The sequence below is a fragment of the Anser anser genome, assembly GCF_964211835.1.
Source record: "Anser anser genome assembly, contig: HAP1_SCAFFOLD_97, whole genome shotgun sequence".
NCBI lineage: Eukaryota > Metazoa > Chordata > Aves > Anseriformes > Anatidae > Anser > Anser anser.
The window spans coordinates 212637-237758 of NW_028153930.1; the positions used below are offsets into that span (position 1 = coordinate 212637).

Consider the following 25122-nt stretch of genomic DNA (forward strand, 5'->3'; position numbering starts at 1 on the left):
TTATATTGCTAAAGCCCAGCAACTCTACTCTCAGCTGTACAAAAGTTCTCTGCAAAACCTGCTGAGCACACGTCAGTCCCTGTCTATATGGGGGACTAGAAAAAGCTGCAAACCTGCTGTTCGCCCTTTCAGCGAGAAGACCTACGTACCAACCTACATCGACACGATGCTTATTTTTTATTTTAAAATGGTGTGCTTTCCTCAATGAATTTGGCAAAAGACATGAAAGTATTGACAGCTGAAGCCTTCTACCAAGAAAGGTCAAAAAACAGCCTATAGCTTATGTCAGAGTAGTTTCTTTATCTTCTCTTGCTGAAACACAGGAAAACATCTCGTGTTCCTATTTGTCACCTGCACTTATTCACATTTAACCAGCTGTCTGTTAGATATTCTGAGTCACTCTTCCTTCTAGACAATCAGCCTAGTTGTCAAGTTACGGCAAGTCAGCCTGATTTCCTACCGTCCCAGTTCAAAATTTACATATAACCTAGCTGAATGCGTATATTTCAGCATTGACTCTTTCTAACATCAGGGTATCATAAACGTATTCCAAAGCACGCTTCTATTAAAAAGGTGATAGGATTATATACTTCTAAAACACTAAAAATTCAATTTAATTCTCGCATCCAAAGTTGACATTCACCTATTTTATTTACTAAGGTGATGTGGAATATTAAAGAACGCAAGGTACTTCACATTAAAAAAAAAGTCAATTAAACAGAGAACACAAAAATCACCTTCATCAGATGCTCTAGAGGAGGAATCACTGGTTGTTGAGATGTTATCATCGTCTTGTTGAGAGGTAGAATCTTCTATTTCTTTTATGAAGGACAGCCTAGGACTGCCAATGCCAAATACAGAAGATGTCGAGGGCTGACAAGGTGGGACAGGAGAATCCAGCATGGTATAATTCAGACGGCTCCGATGAAGAGAGGGCCTTGTTAGCACAACTGGGAAGTTCAGTGCTGATCTACTTGTGGATGGTTCTAGACAAGAACAGGGAGATAATTAGCTTTGCTATAGACAAGCTCACAGAAGCCAAAACCTGTTTCCTATCGACAGCCATGCTATTGCCAAGTTCTAAGCGCAAAAAGAGAGAAGCCAAATTTAACTTCTTCCTCACCCAGATACGGTTGCATCTAACTGTCTGGCTACAACAACAACACTGCTTGCGATACACAGTATTAATGTTGCATCCAGAAGTAGTTAACTATGAGGTTTTACAACACCACATTCTGACCCCGTGCTCAAATGCTCTAACGCTGACTTGGCCGTTCACTAAATCAAACATATATACTCCTTCTCCCATGTACAGCTTGCAATAAGCTTTACAAAATTTGAGATTACACGGTAAATTACAGATAACACTGCAGCTTCCATAATATTGGAACAAAGGTTACATTAATCTGAATACACAACATGAAAATGAACGTTTGCAGTACTTTTTTCCCAAGTTCTTCCATATCAGCTCACGTTAGAGGCAAAACATCATCTCCTACCCATTAACTATTGGGATTTTGACCCAAGGGACAAGGATGTTGACCCAAGTAACCAGACGAGCATTTTTCCCTCTTGAAGCAAAGGGTCTGCAAACAATGCCAGTGGCCTGGAATAGGTGGCCTTGAAGTCTATCTTGCTAAATGAATGGAACTATTCATGGGTATTTTGCCTGATGAAAGCCTACTGTCTCTCCCAGGAATCTGGGCAATTCAAATGACTTTGAGCCACTATCCTCTTGATACTTGAACTGAAGCTTAAACTAGTTAGTTCAATCTTCATAACCACTGCAGTACCACTAATTAGCTCTCCAAACCATGAGCAGATTTTTAGGACAGCACCATTTGAGATACAGAAAGTTCTTCAGGCGGAAGGCCACCCAATATAGGCTCCAGCACACTGATACCTCAGAACTGAAGAAACACATTGGTTTCAAAATGTAGTAATAATTAAAAAAAAAAATCTTATTCTTAAGCATAGTAAGCAACACCCACGGACAGCAACATAAGCTGCAAAAGGTTCCAGGGTGTCCACCTGCTCCTGATCTCCTGGAGTTAGCAAGCTTGCAGTGCAGCTGTTCTTACTGAAAGCTCCTTTCACACAGTTACATAGGAAAGCCAACATGTGTTCCTCAGTCACGAAGACCTTCTCTATTCTTTTCTCCAAACTCATTCCCAAGCTACAGCTACACAGAAAGCCATCAATCTCCTTGTTTACAATTAGATGAGATTGGAGGCAAAGATATTTCCTCCTTATTTTTTGATTCTGCCAACAACAGAAGCAACTGACTTTCCACATTATCTATGGTTACCTACGCACGCTCAGACAAAACTTCTTCACTTATTAAAAGCTGACTTCCCCAAAACAGCTAATTTAAGAGAAACTCAAATAAGAATAGATGCAAATTTATACAACAGGACTACAGGAACAGTGAGAGGCACTGGATATAAGACAAATTAATCTTTCATGAGGTAAAGGAGTTGCAAACCTCGTTGCCAACGGTCAAATACCTTTTCAAAGACACCCCCTCCCCCCGCGTAGACCTTAAAGTTATTGAATATTTTAAGGATAATAATCTCATAAACCACATCCGTGCACAAGTTCCCCAGTTCACCATCAAGTTAACGAGGAACTTTACTAAATTGATCAAAGCCCAAAACAAAAAAAAAACAAAACAAAACAAACAAAGTCGGGACACGAGACGGAATTTTCCTCTGCCATTCTAGCATCTAGTCTTTTGTTTCGAAGACTGCAAAACAAATTAATTTTTTTAATTGCCTTAGGCAATTAGACAGATTTTCATTCCATATCTTTTAAAAGATGGAAAATGCAACCCAGCACACTTGCAAATGACTTATTTTCAGCATTTAGCACCTGGCTAATAGAGTACCTAAAGTTAACTGATGCCTTCCAAGAGCATAAGATGTATGCTTCGTAACTGTGTATACAGTTTAAAGCTAAGACGGTTTCACAAACAGTTGTTTCGACTTTTTTGATTGTTTGTTTTTTTTTTTCATTCTGTCAAAACCCTCATTCCAATTTCCTTTTGAAATTCAGATTCAAAACTAGAAATCTGTGAATAAATACAGATGGCCAGAATTCCAAATGATTTTTCACATACCTCGTCTACTAATTCCTGCTGGTTCAGGCGTGAATCTCTCATCGATTATGGTATCTTCATCTGAATAATCGTGGTGATAGTTTACCGGAGTCTCCTCCTGGTTTGCAGATTCATTTCTGTCTACACACTCCTCCTCACGCTTATTGAAATACTTCTGCAGCCAGGCCGGTACAATATTTTTCACAGTTTCTGTCATTCTGCTAATTAATCCCTGCTTGAAAGAAAAAACACTTGTTTAATTACAGAAACGCAGTCAACAGCATATGCTGGGATACCACCTTCCACGGACCTTGAAGACAGATATTATACAGCAAATATTCAGAAGACGACGACGAGGTTGATCCCTGGCATAGGATCGCTACACTTCTGGTAAACCTAAATTCACCTAAGATTGATTTACAACTACCTATCACTGTCTGCACTTCCAAGTGACCTTGGCAAGGTTCAAAGTTTTGAAACCTCTGCCAAAATTCACCAGCAGGTCGTCAATCTGCAAGGCTATCAGGAAACTCTACGCCTGAACAGCTCCTGACCTACAGACTTGTTCCAGGACTCTTCCTCTTCGCACCCTCCCGTGAAAACCAACTAAACCAGAAGTTCAGCAATTATCTACTGCGACAGTCAGGACCATACTACCCATTAAAATCAGTGAATCTAAATATTTTCAATTTTAGTAATGCTGAATTGCAGTGACTATACGCACAAAAAACAGTTCTGCTCTCAACAGTCAGGCTAACCCAGAAGATGTCCTGCAAGAAACACAGCTATAGCTATAGCACCAGCACCTCCTCTTGCAAGAGCCTTCTAAAGCTGTTGCTGTATTTTGTAGAAGACTGACTCTGCGGCATACATCGGGTACGATCGGAGAATTCCCACCTGACCGAAAGCCCCAGGAACTACGGTTAAATAAAAGATAAATTAATATAAATGAATATAATTAATAATAAAAATTAATAATAAAAATTAATATCCAGAAAGCTGACAATCATGAGCTAGGCATCCTGCTAATCATCCCTCCTGCAGGCAGGGGGAAAAAAAAAAGGTAAATTAGATCCAGGACTAGTTCCCAGGAACTTTGAAGCTGCTAACTATACTGCCTACAGTGCCCAGGCACCTTCAGAGCTTAATGGTAAGAGACAGAGGGTTTGGTGGGCTGTAATTATGATCACAAGCACACAAAACACATCTATTTAAGTATTTCTAAGAATCGACTTATCGACTAAAGTTGTAGGGGGAAGGATGAGAAAAACAGCGGGGTAGGGATCAGAACCAGAGGTATAACCTCACAAAATCGCATCGGTCGCTTTCGTGCCTCCCCAACTGCATCACTGAGAGACAATTAACATTAAGCCACAGAACCTTCTGCAGAGTGGACATGATATTGAAAATAAACTGAAATTAATTGACAAATGCTCTAAGCAAGCTATCTGCTCAAAGCTCGTCCTTTTACGTTATGAACATTTGCACGATTCGTCTGGTTACAAAGCTAACTGCTATAATAAATGCACACATGTAACACCTATCAGTTTGTCTATTTATCAAATCATTAAAACTCTTCCCCGATAAGTTACTGTTAATTTGATCTGCGCTGGATGTGCAGCAGCCATTCTCTGTGCAGAATCCCCCAGATATCCCCACGCACGTGTTTGCTCTGGCACACTCTTTAAATAAACCTACTGGAAAACACGCAGAGATAACAGACAATGGAAAAGTTAGAAAACCATCTCCACTGATTATTTTCAATCCACGTGTAAGGTTTATCAGTTAGCTACACAGTGTCGGCACACGCAAGCTATGGCACTTTCAACATTAATGCACTGTTCAAGCCAGAGGTTTCAACGGTTGCTCTGTAAGCGTGGGGAATGTTTGCATTGCCCTTCCAGGCCAGCTTTAGATGGACAAGATTGATTGTCAATATGTGGTATAAGGGACTTGGCATTTCTGCAAGTGATAAAAACCTAATTGAGCAGCTATCCATGCGTAGCGCTCCCTTGGTTTTGCATATGATAATCAATCCCCTCAGCTACGTTGCTCATTTAATAGCGGAGAGGTTTTGGCTGAACAAACATGTGCAGAGGGCATCTCCAGAGCATCTCTCTGGGCGTCCTGACATTTCTTAGCAAAGAGCTGCTGGGAGGGATCTCGGCGCGTCCCCCCTCCAGCACGGGGATTTTCACACCCCGAATTGACGGACCGCTTTCACCGTCAACCTGCTGTACCCTACAGCACAAACGAGAAGCAAAGCCTGGCAGGTAACGTTCAGAGAATTGATGATGGGCTGAGGAGGGGTGCAGGGAGCGGGGAAAGCCCTGGGGGTGGCACTGGGGGTCCTGAGGGCAGCGGGCTGGGGGTGAAGGGGAGGGGGAGGAGGGGGGTAATGGGCTGGGTAGAGGGGTAAGGGGGTAAGTAAGGGGCTGAGGGGGTAACTGAGGGGGTTAGGAAGGGGCTGAGGGGGTAACTAAGGGGGTAACTAAGCCGTTGAGGGGGTAACTAAGGGGGTAACTAAGCGGTCGAGGGGGTAACTAAGGGGGTAAGGAGGTGGGTAGGGGGTAACTAAGGGGATAAAGGGGCGGGTAAGGTAAGGGGGTAAGTAAGGGGGTAACTGGCGGGCTGAGGGGGAAGGGCCCGCTGTGGGGGGGCCGCTCCTCACCCGCTTGCTCCTGGCACAGGGGGGCTTCGCGGCGCCCAAACGGTGGCGCCGCCTCTTCACCTTGCCGCCGGCCGCTCCTCCTCCTCCTCCTCCTCCTCCTGCTCCTCCTCCTCCTGATCGGGCTCCTGGGCTGCCGCCCGGCGCCCCGCCGCCACCGGCCCTGCCACCGCCGGCCATGCCGCTGCCGGTCGCGCCGCTACCGGTCGCGCCGCCCGAGGCCATACCGCCCCCCCCCCGCGTTCGGTGCCGTCACGGGGCCCCCCCGCCCCCCGCCGCCACGCGCCGCGGGGCCTGCCCTGCCCCTCGTGGGAATAAAAATGTTGTTTTTGCAGAGTTACGTTGTTTAAAGGTAAGGAATGGGGTATCGAGGTGTGCTTGCAGCGATAAGAACGCTTAGCAGGCGACCTTGTAAAATGCAGACAACCAGACTCCGTAGAACAATTCGGGGAAAATCACGGTGTTGAGTCAAGTCAGGTAAGTGAAGAACCATTACCGCTTCAACCAGTAAAAAAGTCGAAAGAAATTCGAAATTTAACAGGCCGGCAACTGAAGGCCATGCATTGTCTGGGAAGCATCAGACAGATTGTGAGCCTGGATCACCCCCTCAGTGGGGAAACAGGGGAGGGTCCCGTCATCAAAAAGTATATAAACTGGGTTTTGGAACCAGCAGGGGCGCTCCTGCTCGTGGGACGCCCGCCACTGCGATCGCGAATAAATTCCTGCTTCGCTGAGCTCCTCGCCTGAGCCCAAGTTATTGGCTACGGAGTGTTTCTCACAATTTGGGGGCTCGTCCGGGAGCCAGTCGCCTACTGGGGAGCCCCACCGCCGCAGCAGCAGGAAGGCATGCCCCGCTGATTTCAGCGGTCCTGTGCATCGACGGCGGCGGTTCTGCGGAGAGCTGACAGAGGGCCCGAGACTGATGAAAGAGGCAGGATCCGTGAAGGAGTGGGGAAGGGAAGAAGGCAGGCACTCCGGCTTTGAGAATTGATCCGGTAACTCTGTGCACAGACCAAGGTAAGAAATAGGAAGTATTGCCTTGGGGGTCGGGTGAGACTCTGTGTGCCGTGTGATTGAGACGTACTTTTGTACGGAGCGAGTGTGGAGTCCTGATCCGCGGTTCCGCAGCTCCGCGAGGGGCGCGGCCGGAGACGGACGAAGCGTGAGATAAGGGAGAGAAAGGAAGAGTCTCGGGAAATGTGGTGTATGGTAAGCCCTTGCACGGGGAAGTGCTTGGCAATACACCAGGGAAATTTGGTGTGCGGTAGTCCTCGCACGGACGGGACGCCCGCCACTGCGATCGCGAATAAATTCCTGCTTCGCCGAGCTCCTCGCCTGAGCCCAAGTTATTGGCTACGGAGTGTTTCTCACACCCTCCCCCTCCCTCCCTCGCGCGCCCCCTCCCCTCACGGGAACGCGCGCCCCCCCCTCCCGCTGCCGCTCCCGTTCCTCGCCCCGCCCCGGTCCCGTCCCGGTCCCGCCGCCCTCCCGCTCCCGCCCTCAGGACCCGGCCGCCATAATGAACCCCGGCCCGGCCACCGTAAGCACGGGGCTAGGAGTCACCTCCAGAGCCTCCCCGCGCCGTGGCGCCGACCGCTGGTGTGCCGCAGCACCGCGCCGGGCGTGGGACGGCGCCCCGAGCCCACAGTGCTCGTCAGAAAAGCCCCGCACCGACAACCGATACCCCCGCACCGACAACCAACAGCCCCCACGCCGACAACCAACGCACAAGCAGTGTTTTAGGCCGGATTCGTGGCCCCGTTGGTCCGGGAAGCAGTCGTCACGCTAAATTCTACCCCACGGCAGGGGAACGATGGGCATCGTGACAGATCGCCGCCCCAGAAAATAAACACATAAATAAAGAATAAAAACGATAACGGGACATGAATCGTGCCCTTAATAACAGACATTGGGCAGTGAAATCACCGACTTCTGCAACAATACGTGCTCAGGGAACTGACTAAAACCCCTCCTGCATCGGCCATGTAATAGCTAGGCAAACATCACATAATACTTCCCTCCCTCATGTACACCAAACCTATTAAGGCAACCATAGTAGTGTGATAACGTGATTTTTCTCCTCCAGATCAGCGTCAAAGGCAGCTACGCTAGGTTTGCTCATAAGTTCAAACGCTGCTTTATTTATTTATTTGAATTCCATTTTTCTTATTTAGAAGGATTTCCATAGGGTGACAGGCCTTTAATGACACTCACGACTCAGAAACATTTGCCGATGCAGTCAAACGGTGTCTATTAACGCGAGGCACTGAAGTTAATTGGTATTAAAAATGAGCCAAAACAAAAGGCAAGTATCTGCGTGTCCAGCAGAATGACAGCGATCATCACCATTTGATCAATCTTCCCCCCACTCTCTGTTGCAGCTAGGTACAACGAAAAGAGTTTATGAAATCATTACGGGACATTCTTGTAGAAAACTTCCTCAAGCTTGGAAGAAAAAAAAACATTTCAGCTAAGTAAAACAGAAAATAACTGGAAGAAGTGAAGTATGGCGGTGTTGGAAAAGTTGCTTCAAAGACTTGTTTAATTAAAAAGAAGGAAGAAAGCAAGTTCCTAGTGCAATCCCATCTTTGTCAAACTGATGGCGGGCACCAGTACGATGTGTTCAGCTAACACAGGCTGGAAGTTGTAACTGCAGCTGTGAAGTTTACCCAGTAAAAAGACTCCGCAAAGCATTCTAGCAGTTCCGATGCAATCACTGCTTCCTGAATTTGTGACTCACGGTTAACACGGCAGTACAGGAAGAAGTCTGGCATTCACTGTGCTCTTACGGTAAAGAATCTGCCCTGCGCACACCATCCCAAGCCAGGTATGCGCTCCTAACAGGAAAGGACGATAGGCTGATAAGTCTCAGCAGAGGGAAAAAGACATCAGAGAACTACTTTATAACAGCAGCACGCGGGCTGCAACCAACGTTCTCTTCCTCTCATCATTTTCATTTCTGTGGACTCCAAGAGAATACACTCCCAACATTTTTCAGCTCTGGAGAACAAACAGCCCAACCAATCTCATTCACTGAACTACAAAACTGGTATTTTCGCTATCTAGTCCGGAAAAGGAGGCGCACGTCTCTAACGTACAGTGTAGAGACCTTGTTAATAGGCAAAGTCTGCATAAAATAGGTGGCCACAGCCTGATTTTCTGACGTTCAGGGCCTTGGGTCACACACCACCACAGCATCAGACTTAATGAAGTCACCAATCTATGTGGGCCTCTCGTTACACAGGTCACATGTTATGGACCAACCTCTCAAAGGCCAAAAACCAGCACTGATACTGCCGGGCCAACACACATCTGTAGCATCCCATTTCTGGGTGACAACACAATGAATGTTTCCACAAAGTACTCGATGCAACCTAACTACTGTGTTTGGTGATGCAAAGCAAGCCGTGTCAAAGCAGCGTAGCACCCAGGCACATTCCTGGAAGATGTTTTGCTGCTCACGTTGAAGAAAATAGATAAAAAAATCCTGTGCAGTTTGCACTTCTGAGCTCAAGTACCACAGCTATGCACTACAATTGAAGTGGCATCAAACCTTGTAAGGTTTTGAAGCTTCAGCACTGCCATCCAAATTCAAGGAGGCTGCATCTATTATCTTGAATTTGCCCCAGCTCAGTCCCCTGAAACAATTCCATAGACACGTACAAGCAACCCTTTTCACACCCAGATTCTTTGCTTCATCTATTCTACCTCTACCTTGTGTCATATTCTTATTAATCTGCCCCTCAAAAGACTCCCTGGCTCACACAAAGAAGCAACCCAACAAATCCCTGTTCCCAGCCACGTTGCTTTCATGCTTTGGGAAGAGTTAACTGCAACAGCTCTAACTGTGATGCCATCTCACCCCCTCCACCTATGTGAGGTTCTTTGCCTTCTGTCTCCTCCTACGTGTACACCTGCACTAGAACCAGGAAGAATGTGCTTCCTACAATACTCCAAGAGCCTCTTCTGTTTCAGGATGTCATCATTTCAATTCAGGACTGAAAGTATTCCTAGCAAAAACCCAACAGCTAATAGCTAACAGAAGCAGTTGCTGGTGATCAGCTACAAGTAACCTGGAAGTACTGAGGAGTCACAAAAGAGAATTTGCATTACATTTAAGAACAGCATGCAGCTTAGGACCACTGCTTTCACTGACTACACTAAGCCATAAAAAAGAATTGGATTCTTACCTGCCATCACAGCAATTATGGTTTATGTTGCCCCCAAAACACACACGGCAGTACCAGAACTGTGTCAACTAGCTTTAACAGCTTCCCCAGCTATTAAGTACAGTAATTTCTGCTTCCTTTTTTTTCTTGGAGGAATATTCTTTTGTTTCCAGCCTCACTTACTTATTATACACACTGTTAATTAGCAACTATTTCTCCATACTCATAGGGTTATGGAGTCCCTATGACTGGAAAAGACTCTGTACCCTTCAAGATAAGAACAGCATAAAGGCAGCAACTCGCAAGACTGCTCTAGCTTAAAGCAAAGCTTTCCTCATTGCTCTCATCTCCTTTGACTTGAGTACTGTCATCCTTCTACCAGAGCTTTAAAAACTTCATTACCACGAATGAAGGAAGACCAGAGCAATCAGAGAGGGTAGCAGAGGGTATAACTTAAGGAGCTGTTACTAGGATTTTTTTGTTGTTCCTGGTGGACTATTTTTCTCCTTGCCAGCAAGGAGGGAAAACCAGCAAGTTGTTTTCTCCAAGATTTTTTTTTTTTAGGTTTAAGAACACGGATTATGTTGTAGCAATTTCTTCGCTGTAAAGCGTCAGCTGAGAAGTCTAACAGTAAGAAGGGCAAGGGAAAACTGAATGCTGATGCAGAGAGTGCCAGCAGACATCATCCTCATTCCACGGGATGTTTGTAGCTATGGCAGTTGAAGTCTACACTTCCATATGCTTAACATACCCTATTTATAAGCCGATTTTAGCTGACCTAGCATGTATCAGTAGTACAGTTAGAGCCAGCAGCCTGCAGGAAAAAGTGGGCACAGGTGTTTCCATAGCAAGGCCTGTGAGTGTCTCCCATACATACTTCCAGTCTAAGCAAGCACATGAAAGGCTTGGCTTGTCGCTTACCTAAGGAACCAGGAAAACAAGGGGAAGCTAGATTTTGCTTGTGTCCTAATGCCCATATAAAAATAAAGACAGATGAAATACCCTTACTACCTTGTTAAATTCCATAAGCCGGAAGAGAACGTGCTGCACACAGGTACAAGTAAAATCCCTTGCTGGCAGGTTTGCAGAAACAAATTTTTTATTTACACAGGCAAGTCTATCTTTAGACCCCATTTACCTCTTTACATTTCTCGAATATTTACATGACTTCATGATGCTCCAAGAAGGGAGTGATGAACAAAAAGATTACAGAAACTGTCAAAAGCATAGCAAAAAAAACCCAACCTATCATTGTGCTTTAAAACTTATGAGCTAGAATAATGTAGAAGAAATGTAGTTTTAGCACTTTGGTCCTAACGGTCATGCTCTAGAAGACGCTTAAATAGCAGAGGGGATTTCAGAAGTGACCGTATCCAGAGGTTGCCAGTGACAATTCATGAGTGAATCGTAGAGTTCTTCGCTTGTCTCCGTGAATTGTCTGTTCATTTCATCAACATCCAAGTAGAGCTGTGGATCTGAAAATAAAAGCCTGGTAAGTCCAAGTATCAAATCTGAGGCATGCGCACAAAAAAACTTCACGTGAAATGGCTAATAAAATGTATTTTAAGCTAAGTGTAATAAGCTATTAGATCTACTAATTTTAGTGAGGTATTTAGTCCTCTAAAATTTTGAGCCTCACAGCTCCAACTTTTGGGAATTTGTATATTAGAAGGCTGGGACTAGAACTGTCTTTCAAGATAAAGACAAAGACAATGTTTAAGATAGTAAAGATAACGTTTACGGATAATCAGCCATGAAACCCTCCCAAGAGTCATTTAATTCACTTCTACGGCAATACACGTTACATAGGATAGTTTCTAAACACTAACACAAAATGCCTCCACGTGAGGAACTTTGCAAACCTTCCAGGACACAAATATGTTTTGTACCGTATTTGTAAGTGCAAGCTGAATCCTCCTTTTGGAATCTGCAACATAAGCTTTTACCTCAGGGTGGAGAACAAAGCTTTTGCATATTACTGAGTTTCTAATATAAAATCTGTTTAGCGGAACCAATACAAAGAACAAAATTCTGTCTTAGACCATTTTCAAATGGGAATGAAGGCACAGGTACAAGAAACCTGCTGCGAAGCATTGACAGTGTCCCGTTTTACTTGATGCGGTCAGTGTATGCTGTATCAGCTTTAAAACCCCAGCTGATTGCAGATCAACCCCACAGAGGTTTGACCTCAGCTGAATTTTCAAGATGTTCTTCATCCAGTAGAGGTTGGCTTGTATTGTTAAAAGGCACAAGGATGGCTAAACTCAAGTGACAATGATAGAACCCTTATTACCGTCAGTAATTAGGTCATCACCGATTGCAGTCATAACTGAAGATTCCTGAAAGACAGAAAAGGCTAAGTTTAATCATAACTCATTTCAGAAAGCATCACAGATTCAAAGTGCTGCAGTCTCAACCCATTCCTTCTTCCTACAACTACAAGGATAGATGGCATTTTATCTACTTATTTTTAGAAGAAAGCCAATATTACAGTACAGGTTGGAAGGGACCTCCGGAGGTCACAACTAATAAATTGACCACGATAAGACCACTTACAACAACTGTTTAATTTGCTTTAAGCAAAGCAAATCAGAAGAACAGGAACAGAAGAAGCGTACGCAATTATGCTGTCAAAACCATTCTTTGGTATGCGTGAACAAATAATGGTGTATAAATCACTAATTCTATGGATTTACTATTTAAGCACTTAAATACAAACACCTCTGAATGGAATCTGCTCTTTTAACTTCACACTAAGCAGAAAGCATGTTTTCAACTTCGGATTCTTTTTGCTGATTCACACAAATCTGTACAACGTATTATCTGTGAAATATTTTCTTTACAGCAAGCGTGCACTATCTTTACCTCAAAAACAGCTGGAGCCATTAAAGAATCTCCTAAAGAGCAGTCTCCAACAGCTTGCATGCTGTCATAGGGAGCATAGGAGCTGTAGTTGTAGTCAGCGTAAGCATCGTAACTCCTCTGCGAGTGGTAGTTCTGGTAATCTTGGCAATAAGCATTATAGTTGTATGACTGGTACCGCTGCAATTCTGCTTTCAGTCTGAAACATGAGAAGTTGCATACAGTCAGAGAACAGAAACTGTAAACCCAGTTCTGAACTTAAACAATTTGTCAGCTTACATACTTCAAAACTTAAAAGGAAGCTTTCCTAAACAGTCACCTAAGTGACAGCTTAAGTCACAGCTCAAAACCTCATTTCTATAGAAGCAAGCATCCTCACCTTTGCCAATACCAGAAGGAATTGTTCTCATGGATTAACTCCAGAGCCTTGACATGGTTACCTGTACACATCAAGTATTTTTAGCGTTGGCATAAGCAAGCTGCTGCTATGTCTCTGTGCTTTGCTAAAGATTGATTTAAGACCAGAGACATTTATCAAGCACAGCTGCTTTAAAGATGCAGTCTTAACCCTTCTATCTTTTGTTTGGTTAATTACTAGATCTTATTTCCAGAAAGAAGTGAATGGAGTCAGATTATCCATTTCAAAGAAGCATCTGACGCTGCCTGTCAGTTTGCCATGTCTACCTCCACCTGCTCAGTTTTTTTGTTTGTTTAAAGTCCATTAAACATTCAACAGCTGCCAACTATACCGCTCAGGTGAAGTCAGTCTTGCTAAACAACACAATTGCGATTCTCCAGCGTGACGCCTTATTATTAGTGGGAGAATTACAAAATACACTGGTTCTTAAGAAGAAAGGGCCAGCTGATTAGCTTTCACTACTTTCCCTTTCAAGATTTTCTCAGGGGCAGCTTCAGACTAATGACAAGAACCAAGACAAGTGCTATCTGTACTAAAACTGAGGTACACTGCATAAAGAACATTCAGATAACCCAGCTGCATATTCAAAAAAATCCGCTGTTTAGACTTGTCTTCACTGATTCTGTACAGGCAGACCTCCTGTGGTTGCAGTGCCCAGTTTCTCTGACTTGAATTGGGGATGCAGAGAAGTGAGTTCTATGCTTTTGGGGAAGAATACAAGCTGAAGGCATTCTGAAATAGCTTCCAAACTCAGCAAACATGAGGGACAAACTAATCCAATGGCTGGGTATTTCAATGCTAAGAGAGCACGGTACTCAGCCATTCAGAAACGTATTACTGATGTGTATTTTAATACCTACATTTGTTTCAATACTGCAAAGCTACACAAGTTCTAATAAAGAGGTAATCCATTGTCTTGTTACTGTAGTAAACAAACAGAAGATACATCATCTTAGGTCTTCTGCTTCCAACTGCACTCTTCCTACATACAGTTGTGTAGGGAAGGAAAATCTGAAAATACTGTTGACGTTCTTCTGGATAGCCGAAGCAAGAAAACATGTTTGTGGCTTATTCTTGTTTTCAAAATAAAACAATATTAATTTAATCAAAAAATTTTGGCAAAGAAGTTTGGACAGTGCTCTCTTGGAGAAGAGCATTTCCATTCTAAAGCAGAAGGAGGCAACATTTGCAGAATTATGCTAGGTAAACAGAAACAGAAGTGTCATTTTTTACTATTTAACAGAACGCACAAGCTAACCTCATGAACATACTGAAATTGTTTATATGAAGTCCTGTTTTGTCAGTATCCTGAATCAAAGTTCATCAAATTTGGTATCAATTCTTTAACCGTTCAGAGACCTGAATTGCCTTAAATAAGTGATAGAACTGAGCCGGTAGAGTAAGAAACCCTCTCAGGAAGTGCTAAGCTTTAAACTCCCCATTGCCCTAAGCTCATGAAAAGCAAAGAATAGCATTCTAAACCTGTTCTAGTAATAACGCCTTTGGCTTTCTCCCTGCGTTCCCATTTTTCCCCCCCACTTCTTTCCTGTCAACCCACTGTAAAACTAGTTATGTGCTTCTCTCAAACTAGAGGGAAAGCTCTAAGAACAAGAACTCCCTAGCATATAAAACCACTTGTTGTCCCTTCTACCTTATGCAGGCCCAAACCTGAAAATATTTACCAATGCATTCAGCTTTGCTACTGTTGAGAAACAAGGCTGGTTACAATGGCAGCTAAGCCCAAGTTGCGCTGTCTGGCTAGACTTAACAGTTGGATTCCCCCAGCCATCCTGAAGCAGGTTGATGAATCCAGGGAGTCAAAACATAGGACTTCTGCATTTCTGGTTTTGTAGACTGCATCCTGTGTGCAGCCACTACAGCAAGGGCCACAGACTTTCCAAAGGCAGAGCTACAAGAATCTGATTATTTAGAATAACTGTATCAATGCACAACTCCTTGGTTACCTTTTAGAAATTCCTATGCTCAGCCGGATTCCTTTTCCCCCCAGACCTGGTGCGTTCTGGCAGTCTTGCAGTGCCCTCATCTGATCACCTTGCTCACCAAATCTGACATAGGCATACCCTCTACTATTTTCAAAAGGGAGAAAACCAATTCTGGTATGCATAACAGTTACAAAGCTAACGAATTCAGTTTCTGTCTTCTACAAAAAACAGAAGATAGCAGCTACTATAGCTTCTATTACTTAAGCAACCTCTCTGGCATGTGCACGTGCACAGAAAAGGCTTTCACCAAATTAAAAAACTTGGGCCAGAAGCAAAAAGCTTATTCCTTGGTAGCATTAAGATGCAACTCACTGAGAGCCAGCAAAACAATACATTTTAAGTGCTCTCTGCGTAAGTAATCAGATTCCATATTTCTGCATATACAGCAGTTAATCAGTTAGCACTAACCCACTCCTTTTGGAGCCACAAACTTTATTGGTCACAAACACCAAGAGCTGGCTGTAATTATCTGAACCAGTATTAACCGGTACCTCTGAACTCTTCAAACAAAAATATCTTTCAGGTGCTCTTAGAAGAACAACATCAATTGCCTGCAACAATTTGATGGCTTTGCTAAACGGAGCACTGAAAAGCACAGTGGTACAGTTTCTTTTGTAGCCTGTTCAGAAATTATAGCCCCGTGCCTACAGCTTCAAATCAGGCCAAGCTTACCAGCCCAACTCTTACAGCTTAAGTTCACTGCACTCGAATGCCTTCAAGACGTGCTTTTAGGAGCCATGGAGAAGAACCCTCTGGTAAGACCACCATTATAAAGTACTGAGTGTTGTTTTACACTTAAAATAGAACTATCTGTTACAGTCATTCATCAGCTTTCCCTAGGCTGCTGCTCTCTCACTACTGAATGTGATCCTGCTCTCAGTTTCCCACTAACTTTTTCCCCCAGCGTTTATGGCCTCTTTTCATCTATGACACTTTTAAGGGACTACACCGTGTTGAAAAATGCTGGTTAACATTTCCTTTTACACAAGGTGCCTCATCGAATTTTCCTGACTAAACCAAACCCCAGAACCTTAACTAGAAGAGGAAGCACACAAACACACACGCCTCCCTGGCCACCATATCTCCCCAAAACATATCTGTTCAGTAACAGACCAACTGTAAGAATACTGCGATTAAAATCAGTATAGCTCTATACACTGCTTTTGTTCGGGATTACTAGCTAATGTCCTTCCCCTTACCCCTTCTGGAATTAATACTGAATTCTGTACTCCAAAACGCGGTTCTTAAGTCATACAAATGACATTTAACAATCAGAATTTTTCCACACAGTGATCCTCAATAAAAACTTCAATCCTCTACTGCAGTCTTTCAACAAATTAAAGGAATACAAAACTGGCTAATAACTGTTCAGTGATTTTTGGACCTTTGTAGCACTAGAGTAACAGCAGTACACTCTGCAGCATAGTTGCAAGTACGTGGGAATAAGATACTCTCTCTCATCTCTTTTTTTCTCTGAAAAGTGTGAGGCCTCTATTTCACCCTACTAAAGATTTTACCACCAACTGTACTGCTAGCATTGAGACACTGCAACTTCTGTGCTTGTATGAGATGCAGGACAGGTTCCTTAAGGTGTCGCAATTTTTTGTCTAAACCTAGTGTTGAGATCAAAAAAGGGATTGCTACTAATTGCGTACGTATCAATAACCAGGACAGAAGACATGCTGCATATAGGAATTAAACTTTTTCTAAAGCTCTAGTACATGAACATATCAAATCCCGCAGATTTTTTCTAGTATGGTTTCAGAGGTCTTACTTGATGGACATAAGCGCACAAGTGAAGACAAAAGATATTCTGTTTACCTGAAGTACTGGTTTGGACCCCAAATGAAAAAGCTGGCTTTGCTTGCTCAGGTTCCTTCTCTGATGGTTTAACGAAACTGAAGTTGAACATAGGTTTTGCTGTGCTCTCTTCTTTTGTACGCTCGGACTTCCCAACTGAAAAGATAGGCTGTGTCTTTGACTCTTCAGTGTCAGCTTTCTTTCCAAACACTAACGGAGCAGCAGTAGTGACAGAATCCTGCTTCTCTTCTGTCCTTCCCAAAATAAACTGTGAGGCAGCTGCAGACTCTGCACCTGAACACTCTGAGTGAACACCGAATGTAAATGATGGCAAGGCAGCATTTTGTGGACGCAGTCGCAGTACCAAAACCTGCAGAAATAAGTGAATGTCAAGTCCGTAACCCACGGTGTATCTGCAGTACATGAAGGTTTGAACTACATTCTAGTCCTGATCTTTCCAGTCAAAACTGTTTAACAAACAACCAACCAAACAGTAAAACAAACAAGAAAACCCCATGCTTCCTCTCTACATAAAACTTTTCACAATTGTGTTTTCTGCCCACCACCTGGCTTTAAAAAGTATACGAACTTCTTTGAAAGATCATGTTTTTAGTCTGAACTCCAAATGAACAACGTGTAGGGCATGTAAAGAACAAGCACGTCATTAATGAAAGCTTTTCTCTAAAAAGGATAAACTTATTCTTGGGGAAAAGTGTGGAAACAGAAGTTATCTAGGCAATATTCCTACAGGAAAAACGAATAATTTTGCCACACCTCAAAGGAAAAAATAATTGTGCTTAACAGGTAAGAAAATAAAAAAAATCAGAGCAAACCAAAAAATAAATCACAGAATATGCATCCTCGTTTTAATCATTAAGTATTACCTTTGAGCTCTGCTTTGGTGCTTGGCTTTGCACTTTCACAGGCTACACACTTCGTGGCCTCTGCTTTGTTTTGAACCAAGCAGGTCTCCCAATCCCAGCTTCCTTCAGGCTTCTTGAATTTGTCTAAATCCAGAAATTCTCCAGAAGGAGCAGAAAATGCAGATGCACTGCTACTGGTCACAGGTGTTGGACCCTCTGTGAGACAAACAAGACAGTTAACCATCCTGTTTGAACATGAACTATAAAATGAACATTAACTTTTAAATTTGATTTGTCAAATCCCACAGAAATGTTCAAAACTACTCCGCAGCTCCCCCCCCCCCCGCCCCTGAAGAAAATAAAAGCCACCAAAAAACCCACAAAGAAACAAAGAAACAAACAAAAAAACCAGAGTGGAACTCAAAGCTTCCAAACAACACACAACTCTGTTCAGCACACAAGCTTCTGCTGCTGTTGACCACAGTGTAACCTCCATAAAGAGGCCTGACAGGTGCCTTTTAAAAAAAAAGGTGCCTTTTAAGAGAGAAGCAGAAGATAACGCTTCAAATTCAAAACCGGAAAGACAAGAATGGCTCTTCCCTTCCACGGCACACGCAGAAAACTTTTATCCTAGTATTACTTGCATCGCTCTTCCTCCTGACAAGTGCAACGTAACCGTGCAATTCACTGCACCATGGTCACAGTAAACCCCTCATTTCCAAAATTCCTCCTTGCAATGGCAAGAGCCTCAGACAAAGATGCCGACTGACCGCTCAGAGGTTGGAAGTCCAAGAGAATCAACTCTGTCTGAAATCCATTATCTTACCTCATGAAATTTCAGTCTTACCGCACAGGATGATTACAAAAGCCTGGTCTAGTCCATCTTAATTTGTTTCTTCCACGATATATTCGCACAGGTGTTTTTCGATGTAATGGCATGTTAAATGACATTTAGAGTCAAAGTTAAAATTAGAATCGTATTTTAAAAACAATACAACCACGCTCAAAATCAATTACGGTCACACACAATGGGAAACAACCCAGTACTGCCCTGAAGAAGTTACCCAGCGGGTCACTCGCTTTCTTGAAGCCTACCACTGACCTTCATAGGCATCTCTCTGCTTTAGCTTAAGACTAGTTAAGACTACACTGTCTTGAAATCTGGCTTCACATCTCCCCTCAATTACATACAAACGGTGAGTAGAGGCATTTTGGACACATTCTGTAATTTTTTTTACTTATTTTTTGAAAGCGAAAAACACTAATTTTTAACTCTTTCTATGGAGTTCTCATTTTCGCCAGTGAAAAATCACTATGTTGTTTTTAAATTAAGTCACTCACTTCAGCCATCTTCCCTCACCAGCTGCAAAGCCGGGGGTATCTGCATTGATCCAGCTCCGTACTAATACATTTCACAATCAGTTCAATTTATGCGACAGGCTGGAACCTGGGCTGAGACCTCTGAAGTGCCTGTAAACCAATCCTGCAGACAGCCGCTAATCCATCAACCGTACCTGGGAATCGTGTTGCTTAAAATATTCCATATATGCAACGTACTTTTATTCTGTACAAGATTCACAGAGGCTAGGATGGAAACAACAGGAAAAAAAGGACCATACCTGGTTTCTCAGACTGACAGGCTACACATTTGTTATCTTCCGTCTTATTTGGTACAAGGCATATTCCACAGTCCCAAGAGCCTTTCGCCTTCTTAAATTTGTCTCCAAAGCCCAGAGTGGCTGTTGTGTCAGTGCTGCTCGAGGAGGATGTCACTGTCACCGAGCTGTCTGTGACCACTGGTCATGTCAGAGCAGGCATTACTCCCGTTCCAGGTTTTGGTGTCTCACATGCTATACATTTTGTAGCTTCCGGTTTGTTTTGGACAAGACATGTATCACAATCCCACGTTCCAGGTACTGTTTTGAATTTGTCTCCAAAGCCCAGCATCCCTGCTGGGGGCGCTGCTGGCTTTGAGGTGTCGCATTGACTTGAACTTACTGTCTGTTTCATACTCTCAACTGTTGACGCTTTAGTAGCTTGACAAGTTACACATTTGTCCTTTATGTCTTTGTTTTGCAGAAAAGGGTCACATGTATCAGATTGCCAGTGCGATGCTTGTTTAGAAGTCTCTTTACCTGCAGAAAAAGTTGTTATTGCAGGCCTAGTATAAACCACTGTGCTTGTTGTAGGTTGTGCAGACGTAGAAGAGCGTGTTTTCAACAATCCAAAGTCTAGGAAGCAAGAAAAAAAAGTCTTCCTGTTAGCGCAGCACCTCACTACATGTAACTAAGTGACTTTACTAGAGGGCAAAAATTTCAACTCAGGTGCCAATGGTTACAACTAGACATTCAGACCGAGCGCAACAGGAAGTCCCCAGAAATCTTATCTAAACGGATGAAATTTCATCTGCTGCACTGGGTCACAACAGAACATTTCGTTAAAGCTTCATTTAACTCTTTGTTTCCAAGCAAGCTTTAAATCAACATTTTCACTGGTCGATACAAGTACAAACAGACAGTAGCTGACTGAAATCTGACAGTCCAACGTGGAATGGAAATAATACAATTTGATTAAGACGCGATGCCCAATCGAATCAAATTTCTAAAGCTCCTCCTTCCGTAGCAGATGACTCAAATCTACTCCAGTAACTGTACAGAAGTTTGTACTCGGAGCAGCAATCCGTACGGTATTTTCCCACAGATGCTGAATATTAATTAAATAATAAAAACTCAAGACAATTGAACAACTGTCTAATTTTCTATAATCTTTTTCAAAATGCATCGGACACAGGACAACTCCTTATTTAAAAGGTGGCAATTTTAACAGAAAAGACAAGCTACTAATACAGAAAGACTAAAGGAAATGCATCTTAAACAGCAGCTCAAGTTGCTTGTAAATCTACCTTGAACATAGTTGTTTTGTGGTTTGTTGGGTTTTTTTTAGTCAAAAATGAAGTCTTTGAACAATGTGGATTTAGATTCTGCTTCTTTTAAACCGATAAAGAAAGTGAATGTCACTTCACTCAGAGGTCTTTCCTTAAACAAAATGCACAATGTATTTTCTCTCACTTAGCTCTTTCCAGTAGAGAAATGTGCTGCCTTCTTAACAAGTATGTAAGTTAGAAGAAGACTTTTGGGAAAAGATCAAACTCAATAAAGCCCTTTTTCTTAAAAGATATCTTTTCCACAGACACACTTTATGAAACTGTTGAAAACAATTGCAATTGCTTAAAAACAAAATTCAGAAAAGGGTTTTTAACGTAAAACACTCCACTTCTGTTTGCAGTTTAAATTTTAATCCACAGGAGCCATTGTAAGCTAAGGCCCAAAGATTCGCAGCTTTCGCCATGTATTTGGAACTGAAGCTCTTTCCTATTCTTTCTTCACCTGGGCTGAAGGTGGGACAGGAGTGTTGAGTTTTACAAACATTTCCTTTTCAATTCCACAAATTGTATTTACTTAAAATGAAACACCGATTATCTGGCTAATTCTCTTAGTACCTCATTTACAATTACATCCTAACACGTAAAGGAGATGCAACCCATCTGCTTTTCATCTTGCAGTTTTACTTCCAGCAACAAACACCACTTAGAATAGAAGGGGGCAGATGCACCCTAACAAACGCAGCGCTTAATGTAATGCTCTCCTACATTCATATTTATAGCAGATACTCTATTAACCATAAGTCGTGTGTTGGTTTTTTTTTAATAAAAAATGCTAGCGTATTTTTTGCAGCATCTTTTTAAAAGGAGTTCATTATCTCACCAGGATTTTTTAGAACGTCTAAGACGCTTCCTTCCTTTAAGACGTGGGCAGTGGTGAAGGGACCACCAGCAAAATCTTTGACCTCCTCTTTCTGTGTGTTGATGTTGGTTGAGGTGGTGGTGTCTTTTGAAACAAAAGAAAACAAAACCAGCTTTCACAATGTGACCTAGTTAGAGCAGATTATACTCACTTTTGTTAGAAACAAGAATTTCCAGCTTTCATGCTTCTCACATAAGAATCTTCACAAATTCTACTTACTTTGCAATGCTTTATGATTACAAGCAAAACAAAAAGCAACAAAACAAAACAAAAATTATAAAAGCAGATCTGTCACTGGAAAAATACTGCAGAAGTCCAACACTGCCTGGAATTGCTAGCATGCGCAGACAGGACAGATTGAAGATTTAATAAAGAAAAAAAGGAAAATCAGCACTTCAGATCTGAAGTGCTAAAGTTTCAGTTACCTAGGGTAAGAAAGGGCGTCACTGGAGTACCACTGGGTCCAGAAAGTTCTGCCGATTTTACAACGGGAACACTAAATGTAAACCCAATCTGCTATGAACAAGAGAGGTTTTTCAGATTCTCAAGCCACAGGAACTTCAATCGAATGCACACACAAAACCAAATCTGAAAGCTGCTCTTCACATTTGTAGCACGCATGCTGAATGACAAATTATAAGCCAGAAGCCTACATACTTTTCTCCATCAAGGCAGATTCTGCTTTAGTGTTCTGCAACAGCCTACTAAATGCCTAAGAAAAAAAGTCAAGCTCCTTTATTATTTTACTTACAGAAGACGTAGGTAGCACTTCTGCCTCAGTAGATTTCACAACTGGAGATGAAAACGCAAACTCAGGACTGCTAACAGTACTTGTTGGTTGTATCTGTATTTTCAAAAGAATTAAAGGTTTATATTTAAGAGCAACAACTACTTGAATTCACTACCCAACAGAAGTCCCGCAGTGACGTCGAAAAACCTGATGTTTGAGTTATTTTGCAGATAAAAGTAATAATAAAACACAGGGAAGTTTCCAAGTGGGTATAGGACAATATCTTCAAAACCAAATTCCAGAAACTGAGAGGAAAAGCTGGAGATGCTACTTAGGTCTAAATGCACGGAAAAGCAAGCCAGGAAGCTGAAGAACGGCAAACTCAGCCCAATGATACTCCAAGAACTTCAGCAAACACCTCAACATGTTAAAGCAGCTGTCTACTTCAAACCGTACAAAAAATATTTCAAGTACTCTGGAACAGATTAATGTTTATTTTATTGCAATAATATGCCAATTATTGCACCCTAGGCTCATTCTATGTGAGGCTTATATGACCACGTTACCTCTAATTTAATAACTTAAATAAAGTTGTGGTTTAACCATTGCAGGCAACTAAGCACCACACAGCCACTCGCTCACTCCCTCCAAGTGGAACAGGGAAAAGAACTGGAAATAAAGAAGTAAAGTTGTTAAATTTGAGGTAGCATTAATGACTCATCGCATGTAATGGCTACCTGGAAAGACAAATGCCATAACCCTGTACATACTCCCCACTCCTTCCCCTTCTTTCCCCCAGCATTTATTGCTGAGCACGATGCTAAATGGTGTGGAATATCCCTTCGGTCCTCTGGGCTCCGCTGTCCTGGCTGAGTGCCCTCCCAGCCTCTTGTGCATCCCCGACCTCCTCGCTGGCAGGGCAGCGTGAGACACAGAAAAGGACTTGTCACTGTGTAAGCACTGCTCAGCAACAGCTAAATCACCAGTGCCTTACCAACACTGTTTTGCTCACAAATCTGCAACACAGCATCATCTAGCATCATCTACTACGAAGAAAATTAACTCTACCCCTGCCAAAACCACTATAAATAACGTGGCATAAAGTCCACACCCCCCTTCCCCCGCAGACTTCCACAGCATTTGAAGCAGTTATACAATCACGTTAAATGGGAGTTGGCAGGCTCTAAGACTGAGAGAAGCAGAATCAAAACATTTATGCCTTTTTCCCCAAACTGGCATACAACCCCAATTCATTCAGCTGCGTAGAAACTAATATTTGTTAGTTTCATGAGCACCACAGAAAAAGTCAACTCGCAATAAAGCAGTATACTCATTGTAAACATTATTTATAGCATAAAGATTTACCTTGCCCGCCGCCGTCGCTGCTGCATCTGCCATGCCTGCCGCCTCCGTTGAATTTGCCACGCTTGTCGTTGCCGCTGTTGACTTTGCCTTGTCCTTTGTCATCAGCAGATATGGCATGCCCGCCGCCATTATTGGATATGTCAAGCCTGAGGGCACTGTTGAACACGTTATGCCCGACGTCGCCGTTGTATATATCATGTCCTCCACCTCCTCCTCTGATAGATCTGTCAAGTCCTCCACCTCCGATGGATCTATCATGCCCTCCACCTCTGATGGATCTGTCATGCCCTCCACCTCTGATAGATTTGCCATGCCCGTCGCAGCTGCTGGAGTTGCCGTGCTCATTGCTGCTGTTGAAACAGCGCTCGGTGACGCTGAGACAGCGCTACTACCAACGAAACTAGAATTGAACTGAGGCAGCGATGCAGCACTGATGGGTAGGGGTATGTTCGGTAGCACTGGTTCCTCCACTTCCTAAAGTTGCAAATTTTAATTTTTCTTATACAAGACATACTACTTTCTCACCCCATCGCACCCAATTTATTAACAAAATTAAATAGAACAAAAATCCATACAAATTAAGAGAAAGCAAGTTTCCAGAAGAAATCCCGATCTCCCCACCTCTGTCTACCACGTCATTTTAATTTATGGCAGGCCTGCTTCCACATTATACTCTATTCAACAACTGTACAGCAAGAACACTGAAAGTTAACTCAAAACCTGTGCAGAACAGAGACGCACAGATCACATTTTTTTTCTTTCTTTTCTATACTTTAGTCATCAAAGCTCTGGAGAAGCATCATCCTTTCTAACTACCCTCGCATGGCTTCAATTAAGAGTACACTCTCAAGACAAGTGAGAAAGTGTTCCTCTTGCAAAATTAGGCAGGATAGCTGCCAAAGTTTCTAAAGTCATTACAGCAGGGAACGTGGAAAAAGGTAATGTTTAAAGAAGCAGGTAGGTTCAACAACCAAACTAAACACAAAAAGCACCAAAGAAAGTCAGACTAACAGCACTGAAGATTGTGTTCTGGTAAATACAGTCTATACCATGTATCAGGATGCAAATATAAAAATCAGAAGAGAGCCTCTTAACAACTTCAATTTTCATCCCTGCCACTTACTTTATTTGATTACTAAGATTGGATGAGTTATGTTTTAAATGGCATAGAAAATCTGACCAAAATTTGTACAGTACTATCATGATCTACTTAGAAATGACTAGGCAGGGATGTAAGTTGGTGCTACTGATATTCAGTGCATCCTGTAGCTTACATCTGTTTCACAGTTTTGATTTGAAAAGTTTATGGAACTTTTGATATTTGGACCATTATTTTATTTGCGT

General features: G+C 42.7%; 1 pseudogene across 1 annotated transcript in view; it reads right to left on the reverse strand.

Annotated features, from left to right (window-relative positions):
• Positions 1–11299: 11299 nt before the first annotated feature.
• The window catches only part of LOC310891119 (nuclear pore complex protein Nup153-like), a 30499-nt pseudogene continuing 16676 nt past the window's right edge, over positions 11300–25122 (reverse strand). The window contains exons 7-11 of the transcript in view: positions 19500–20106; positions 17902–18096; positions 12800–12995; positions 12228–12273; positions 11300–11409 (exon numbers count right to left, since the gene is read on the reverse strand). The product of the transcript in view is annotated as a nuclear pore complex protein Nup153-like (transcript). The remainder of the gene's footprint in view (positions 11410–12227; positions 12274–12799; positions 12996–17901; positions 18097–19499; positions 20107–25122) is intronic.